The 8,322-nt window shown below is 52.4% G+C and overlaps 1 long non-coding RNA gene across 1 annotated transcript; it reads left to right on the top strand.

The window, feature by feature from the left end:
• Positions 1-466: 466 nt before the first annotated feature.
• On the top strand, positions 467-2,764 carry LOC113918454. The gene is made up of 3 exons (XR_003518562.1): positions 467-777; positions 1,219-1,341; positions 1,996-2,764. It is a non-coding gene; the product is annotated as an uncharacterized LOC113918454 (long non-coding RNA).
• The last annotated feature ends 5,558 nt before the right edge of the window (positions 2,765-8,322 follow it).

Raw genomic sequence — 8,322 nt, 5'->3', positions numbered from 1 at the left:
CTAGGCTGTGAGCGTGGGGAAACGGAGGCGGCAGGGGCGTGGTGTAGGCAACGGACTTGCGGGGGGGGGGGGGGGGGGGGGGGGGGGGGGGGGGGGGGGGGGGGGGGGGGGGAGGGGCAGGAATGGGGAGGAGCCGGACGGCACGGAGGGGCCAGGCGGAGCACGGGGGGGGCGGAGCCGGGAGGGGCGGAGCCGGGAGGGGCGGAGCCGGGAGGGGCGGAGCCGGGGGGCGGAGCCGGGAGGGGCGGAGCCGGGAATGGTAGGGCGTGGCGGGGCGGATGGGGCGGAGCCGGGCTGGGCCGGAGCCAGGTTGGGGCGGGGCTGGACGGGGTGGGGCGGGGTCAGACAGGGGCGGGGCTGGACGGAGGGGAGACGGGGCGGGGCCATGCCGGGGAGGGGCGGGATCGTGGGGGGGCGGGGCCGGGCCGCCGTTGGCTGGATCTCAGCAGGCGGTTGGCGCCGTTGGTCTCGCGAAGTCGAGTCGGTCCTCGTCCCTCGGCACGCCCGGCCCCTCCGCACACAACCGAGAACGGCCCTCTGGTTAGGGTGGGACAGCACGGAGGAGGCCCTGAGCCCCGCTCGGCCCTGCCCGCAAAGGCGCCTTGCACGTGGGCCTCCGGGTAGAGGGCACTGATCGGAGGGCAGAAGCGCGTTGAAGGCAGGTTTTAGGCCTCGGCGGCGGCGTGCGAATAAAGAAACGCCAGGACCCCAGTCGAGGACGTGGGCGGATGGAGAACGAGCCCGTTTATCCATGAAACTGTGCCACGGGCTTGCTGAGTGAGTTTCTGGCGAACGTTTTCACCACTGAGGACAGAAGAGGTTTGCTCTAGCAGACACCTCACCTCACGGTTTGGGCCCGCTTTTTTGGGAGGCGGGGGTGAGCATGCATCTCCCAACCACAGTTCAAGTCCGCAGCTCGGAAGGGTGGCGGTGTGCGAGGACGGCGAGGCTTCGGGGCCCTCCTGCTGGGGGCACTGGTCGGCCTGCGCACCTGCCCCCGCTCCAGCCGGGCGCAGGTGGGAAGTGCGGAAACCCATCCAGGCACCTCTCCGTTGCTCGTCTTCGAGCTCATGGCCCCTTTCGTCTCGTCCCTCCTTGAAAGCATCTGTTTTCCTAACAACTGCTTCCTCTCACCCGTTCGACGTTGGGCTGTTAATTTTGGCCTCTTGAGTCTCTGGAAGGCCACCCTCGTTATTGATCTGTTGTTTCTCTTGAAAGGCCTGTACATTTCTAAATTGGTGGCTGCTCAGAGAACCCAAGGTGGAGTCTTGGATAAAGGCTGCTGTGGAGGCTGGGCCCTGGCACCTGCTCTGGAGTCTAGCTTCCTTCTGACACATAAAGGTAAGGGGAACCCTTGCCCATCTGGGGCTCCCGCTTCAGCTCACACTCAGAGGTGGACTTTGAACTCCATTCCCCGGGGGTGGATGTCCCTCTCTCTTCTCCCTGACCCCTCCCTCAGTGCTTTTCTGCCCAATCTTGCCAGCCCCGCACCATTTCTCCCCAGATCTGTTTTCCCTTGGCTGAGGAATACTTCAAGGGCAGAGGATTCCCAGTCAGGATGAACTTGGCCTCCCCTTTTCTCTGTCTCCTAGGTTCCATGTACAGCTCTGTTTCCCTCTGATGTTCTTAGCTCTTCTCTCTCCCTGAGATGATCAGACTTTGACCATCATGTTCTCTGTACCTTCCATTTTTCCCTCACCCTGCCAGTTCCTCCCAGCCACGAGCAAGTGCTTTTTGTATGCCGGCCCTTGGGCCCGCTTGTTCTCATCCTTGACTTGTTTAAAACTTACTTTGCAGGCCTCTGAAGGATACATGTAGCTCCACTTTTGTATGAATTGTTCAAGGCCGCAGAGCAACTAGTTAGAATTGGAACCAGAGTCAGGAGATTCATCTACACCTCAGCTGTATATATGAAGCCTTTTCTTTTCTTTTCTTTCTTTCTTTTTTTTTTCGGTCATTGTCTTGCCTTCAGTTTCTTCTCTTTTTCGCTCATAGGATGGATGCGGCACCTTGGAAACAGGCCCAGGAGCTGAAGTCCCAGGACAAGCCAGTACCTGGCCACCTGTGGACCACTTGTCTCTGCCCACAGCCAAAGACCACCAGGAACAAAGTTGGATTTACTGATTTGTTGCAATGAGGGAGACTGCATACGTGTCTAGATGAGGCGTCGAGGGGCATCTCAGTCTGAAGGTGTCACAAGGGAGTTAGAATAGAACTTGTGTTAAGGACTGTGGGGGCAGCTCCAAGAAAGCAGGATCTATTCTATGATTGGGTATCTTGATTTTTATATAGAAGCTGAGACAAAAACAGCGGAGCTAAAGCTGTGGTTGGTAAAGAGACAGCCATCACTTGCGTTAGCTGGGAGTGGGGGACGTTGGGTGGGTTTGGGGGTTTACACAGGGGCCTTGATTTTGTCTGCCCTCAGACATGACTGTGGAAGACCTTGCCTGATGTGATCCGTGAGATCGGCTCTATTCAGCAGCAGAACGTCGCAGTCTAGCTGTGAGCCCCAGGCTGGTCGGAGCCTGCTGCCAGGAACTACTTTCCTCTTTCTCACTGCAAAGGCAAAGCCTTGACCTTCAAGTTGCAGCCTTCTCTCTATCCTATCTTATATCTTCATGGTGGGATAAGGGTCATTTCCCTGGAAGAGGAAGAAAGGATAGATGAGAATAAGGAGGGGGATTTGGGATGGGGGGGATAGCAGCTTAGCTTAGAGTATTCATATCTCTGTCACCTGAACGGATCCAGGGTGCCCTTTCTCTCTCGAGAGAATGGGATTCCGAAGCCATGTTGGCAGGGGCGGCAAGCGGGGGGGGGGGGGGCGGGGGGGGCGGGGAGGAGGGGAATTAGGGTACCACTCATGTGCAGGTGCCTTCTGAATTATTGGAGAAAGTCCCAGTAAAGGGGTAGGAAAGGCAGTAAGCAGGGGCCCTTCTTAGTACAGATAATCCTGACTTAGAAATACAGTCCACTCTCAGGAAACCTGGGGGGTGTGACCATACATCCCAATTTTCTGGTACTAAGTATCACTATTCGATTACCTGGGATATAGTTTTGCTACAAACAATCTGGGTTTATACAAGTCCATTTTTGTAGTGAAGGGAATCCATTACTTGTCTGATCCTCTGAGGAGCAGACAGCAAAATAGGATTAGAAGTGCAAGAGGGTTATTTGGGGAAACACCTGTGAGGGATCAAGGGTTTGAGGGAGCAGGAACAGGCAGGGGGAGCCCTCTGCAATACAGGCCCAGCCCCCCTGCTTAAGCAGAGAGGGAGAGCACTAGGAGGAAGGGCCCCAGGCCCCAGGCCGCAGTGCAATTCTGAGAAAATCTTGGCCAGGCCACTGGGGACTCTGCAGGCTGAACTTCCCCATTAGAGGAGTCCCCAGGGCGGCACTGGGTGGGAAGGGTGTGGCACCGGGGCCCCTGCCGAGCCCCTGCCGCACCTCTGCCTTGCTCAGTCATTGCCCCAGAGGCAGCCAGGCCTCCTGTCCCGAAGGCGGGGGCCGCTGGCAGCCAAGGCTGTCAGTCCACTCTGCTTCTTGCGGCCCGCTCTCTTGTAGCCATCGGAGCCGCACCCCCTGGGTGGGGGGCACACGGGGCCTCCGTCGGCAGCACCACTGAGTCATTGAACCAGCTTAAATCCTCCTAGAAGCAGGGGCCAAGATGGGATTAGACATGCAAGAGCTTTATTGAGGGAGATGGCCGTGAGAATTAAAGGGGGAAGAGAGGAGGGGAGGAAAACCCTACACAAATGTACAACCTGTGTACTGCTGGTGAAGAAATAAACTCACAGAAGAGTGTTTCTTTAAAAAGCCTCCCTGAAGTCACGTGCACTGAATGTTGGCTTGGGAAATACGGTTTCTTTATAAGTCCCTGAATTTGGAGCATCAGACAAATAAGGTCTGCCTCAGCTATTTTTTGCCCGGCTCTTTTCTGTGAGGGCTTCGCTGGGACCCTCTTCTCTCACTGCTTCTTAACCTCTCAGTGGTGGGGAGGGGGTGATTTTGCAGACTTGGGCTGTGGCAGCTGCAACCGGCCCTGCAGGCATCTAGTGCGTGGATGTCAGGGATGCTGATGAGCGTCCAGCAGTGCACAGAACGGCACCCTCAGCAAAGGGTTATCCAGCCCCAGATGTCAGTAGTGCTGAGGCTGAGAAACTGCCCAACCGATCCTCTTCACCCTCTGGCAAGGAAGCCAGCAAAATGGACTTCGTGGGGAGACCCCCGGGGCCTGGGGCCCCCTGGATGGAGATGCTCCTCCCGGAATCAGCCTCAGAGCAACAGAGCTGCAAAAAGCCTGACATTCTGCTGAAGGCCAACCGGCGCTTCCTTTCTATTTAGATAGCGAGTTTTTGTTTAACAAGGGTCCCAGACCCCCAAGAGATTTCCAGAGATGTAGCTAAAGCACACGAAATGCCTTATATAAGTTACAGAAACTCATGACAGAAAGCAAAATGCTTGAACAGTTGATTCCAAGCAATATGCTTTATATGCAGTAACATCTGAGATGTACCCACGCCCGCCCTGACATTCTGTCTGTTGCATTTAGAATGTAATTTGAAACTTTCCCAGCCCATCTTGCTGAAAATCTACCGAGTTTGGGGGACTCTCCCTCGAAATTTTCCCTATAAACACTGGCTGAAAAACATTGAGTTCGCTTTTTCTCCTTCCTGTTGACCCTGTTTGTGTTTTGTGTCCCAGCCAGTATGACAAGCAGCACCGAGGGAATTCCAGGGTGCAGATGGCAGGAGCCCTGTGTTGGAAGAATGGAACCCCACATTCCCATGTGTGTTCACTTAGTCTTTACCAAGGGAATGTGTTAGCACTGAGCACCAGAGATGCAGGTGACTTTGCCCTGGACTGCAGGGCATGGACATAAAAATGTCAATGCATGTTAAGTGTACTTCCGCCCCTTTCCAGGCTCCGCCCACCGCTACTCTGTCATTTGCCCTGGGAGCCCAACCAGACTGCATTTCCTGCCTGGACCTACTGCCGCCTGCCTTTCAGCTGGGTGCACCCAGTGGGAAGGAAGCACCTGCCAAGCTGGGGGGAAGGGGAGGGGGAACGGTGGAGGCCCACAGAGGCAGGTGTTAAGATATTTCTCCCAGTCCCCCTCTGGGCGCTGGCCTGCATTTTCTGGCTGTGGCTGCATCCCTCTGTGCAGAGCTCTCCCCATGTGTTCCTGCTCTGAGGCTCCAGTGGCACTATTTGCACACCCACCCCTGCGACCCATCCTCCTGGCCTACAGCGTGCTCCCCGCCGTGGCTGGCTTCAGAATGCCCCGCTTTCCCTTGCTCACTTGCTGAGAACGCCCGCCTCTTTAATTTTTATTTTTTAAAAAGATTTTATTTGAGAGTGCGCAAGAGAGCACAAGCGGGGGGAGAGGCAGAGGGGGAGAGAAGCAGGCTTCCCGCTGAGCAGGGAGCCTGATGCAGGACTCCATCCCAGAACCCTGGGATCATGACCTAAGCCGAAGGCAGATGCTAAACTGACTGAGCCACCCAGGCACCCCCATATCTCTCTAAATATAGGGGTCCTCACCATGCTTTTGGAGGCTGTAAAAAGGACCACGCAAGTTGCAACTGTGCAAAATAACCTTAATGATCCGTGGGGAAAATTACGACTGACCTTTCAAAAGGTTTGTGAAAACATTACCGTTGCTAAGAGAAAAAGTAGTACAAATATTAAATTCACTAATTTGAAACAATACAGCCTTTGAGAAAGTATTTCTTTGGAAAGTCTTGCCAGGAGGAGTTTGAACAAGTGCCTTGCCTGTTCCTGACTCCCATCTACATTCCAATTTCTATCACGTTTCATTGCTTTGCTGCATTTTCATCTCTATTGGCCAGTTCCCTGTTTGTTATCCATCTTTGTAAAATGTCCCCTGAGTTCATCCGTGGGAGACGAGGCACCCCAACGGCATGCTTTGCTGGCTGTGCATGAACTGAGTAACCGATATGTAGTGGCCAGTCACCCACTGTCTTGGAAAGAGGTGACATGACTGGTCACCGATCACACTGTGTATCTGCCGTTCACGTAGTGATTTCTGGACTAAAGAGCTAGCAGTCCAACTAGACCTTCACAATTGAAGCTTTATGCACTTGCTCACAGTTACTATACCAGTGTAACTGAAATTTTAACCGGCTTGTTGGGGGCCTGGCGTAATTTAAAATGATTAAAATTAGTGATAATTGAAATTCACCTAGATCAGACCGTGCAAAAGGAGGACTGCCCGTCGTCCTTCGTTATAGTCCTTTGAACCCAGTTGGATTCTGCTTCCTGCTGAGACCATAACTGATACAGTGTGCAACTAACTCTCCAGGGGAGTGAAAAAGAAAGCTTCACAGAATGCAGCCAGGGTCAGCCAAGTTATGCCCTGTAGGCACAAGACTCCAGACTTCTTCTACCATCCGGACAGGGGCAGGCAGGAAGCACCTTGGGTGTCACGGCCTTCTAGATCTGGCCTCTTGAGGAAGAGGGCTGCCCTGGGAGATGACTGACCCAAAAGTAAGGCTGAGACAGCTGTGCTTAGGAATTAGGAATTGTTGAAAAAGGAGCTAGGGCCTGACCCAGCCGCCCAACTGAAAACAAGCTTCTCCTGTTGAAAGACCCACAGCAGCAAGTTTTTGGGAACCAGATGAATGAATCATCATTTCTTCTTCAAAATCACTTAATTCTGCCTCTAGCTTCTAGTTCCCTCCCACGGTCAAGCTCTGGGTCTGCAGTGGCTCCATGCTTCAACTACAAACTGCTAGTTACCTACTATTTGCCCTTTCTTCCTTAAAGAGGTTTGATTTTGAGGAGCAAAGGTACCTAAAGGGTTGTACTTCTCAGCCTTCTGTGTGGATAGGCATTTCACAAAGTTCTGGCCCATGAAATATAAGGAAAAGAGAAGGCTCCTTAAAGGAAGCTGACTGGAACTTTCTTGCCCATTCTCCCATATTCTTTTACTTGATGCCTGGAATGTGGATAATAATGGTTGGTGCTCCAGCAGCCATCATGGACCATGAGGTGACCTCAAGGATGGAAAGCACACACTAGAATGGTAGAATGGGAAAATAAAAGGAACCTTGAATCCCCTATGACCAAAGAGATGCCATACCAGCATTGGACTATCTACCTCCAGATTTCTGTGGTAAGGCCCTGTTATTTGGGATTTTTCCATTATATGCAACCAAATCTAATCCTAACTAGATAAACATGCCTACTTCCTACTGAAATTAACTTACACCAAGTCCTTCAAACTGAGCCTCTACTTCCTGTGAAAATCAATATAAAACAAGTAACCAAACTTATTTTGGTCAATACTGATTAGTGTGCATGGTATCACTGCTCAAGGCTTAGAATGGTGGGAAATGCAGACTGAGGCAGACCAACGAGGAAGATATTCTGGGGCTGATGTGTTTCTTCCAAAATCCTAACCTGGTAGCCAATGGTTCTCAACCACTATGGCTTGTTATCACCTGGAGAGCTTCAAATACCCCCAGTGCCCGGTCCCACTCCCCGGAGATTCGGATTTAATTAGTCTAGCGTGCAACCTGGGCATTGGATATTTTAAGTACCTCAGGTGATGCTAATGTCCAGCCAAAGTTGAGAACAACTGACCTAACCTCAACACCTACACCAATATTTCAAATTGTCCCTTTGTTTGGCATCCCCAAAGCTTTTGACACACCAGGCAACACACCATGGGAAAGAGAAGAAGGGGTTATGATTATGAAAGAGGTCAGTTCCAGGAGAATATTAGGAGATGTTCTTTCCAGGAGAAGTTGAAAATTTAAAATCCGGCTTCCTATCATTGCTTATATACGCCTTGGAAACTTCTCCCAAGTTTGTAGCTTGGAGCCAGGGCCAGGACCAGTGAGATGAGTGAAGCACTGTGTGAAGCACTCGCCTGGGGTACGAAATTTAAGGAAACACCAAAAAAATTGTAAAAAGTTAAAATTAAAAAAAAATCTCAGTAATCATGAGAAATAATATTTGAACGTGAGATTTTTAAAAAATCAAAATGAGTGCAAGAAAATCCATGAGGAACAAAGTGTCACAAGTTAAAATAAAAACAAGATCCCAGGACAGGTGTACCCCCAAGTTTGCTGTCCACTGGTCTCCGTTCCAAACGGAAGAGCGTCTGTCGCCAATTAGCGATGCCTAACGATTCTCTGGCCCATACTGCCCCCTGCTGCTGGAAGCGGGAAGTGCTCGCTGCCTGCTCACGAGGCACCGCCGTGGAGCCTCTCCACCGGGACTCTTGCTCTGGAGCAGAGAGGCATTGTGCCCTCTTGCGGGCAGCCACCCACTTCGGGAACTTTGATAAGGCCCTGG

The sequence above is a fragment of the Zalophus californianus genome, chromosome 1, assembly GCF_009762305.2.
Source record: "Zalophus californianus isolate mZalCal1 chromosome 1, mZalCal1.pri.v2, whole genome shotgun sequence".
NCBI classification, from domain to species: domain Eukaryota; kingdom Metazoa; phylum Chordata; class Mammalia; order Carnivora; family Otariidae; genus Zalophus; species Zalophus californianus.
The sequence above is the reverse complement of the archived record's forward strand: the minus strand, read 5'-3'. Positions and strand labels throughout refer to the sequence as shown.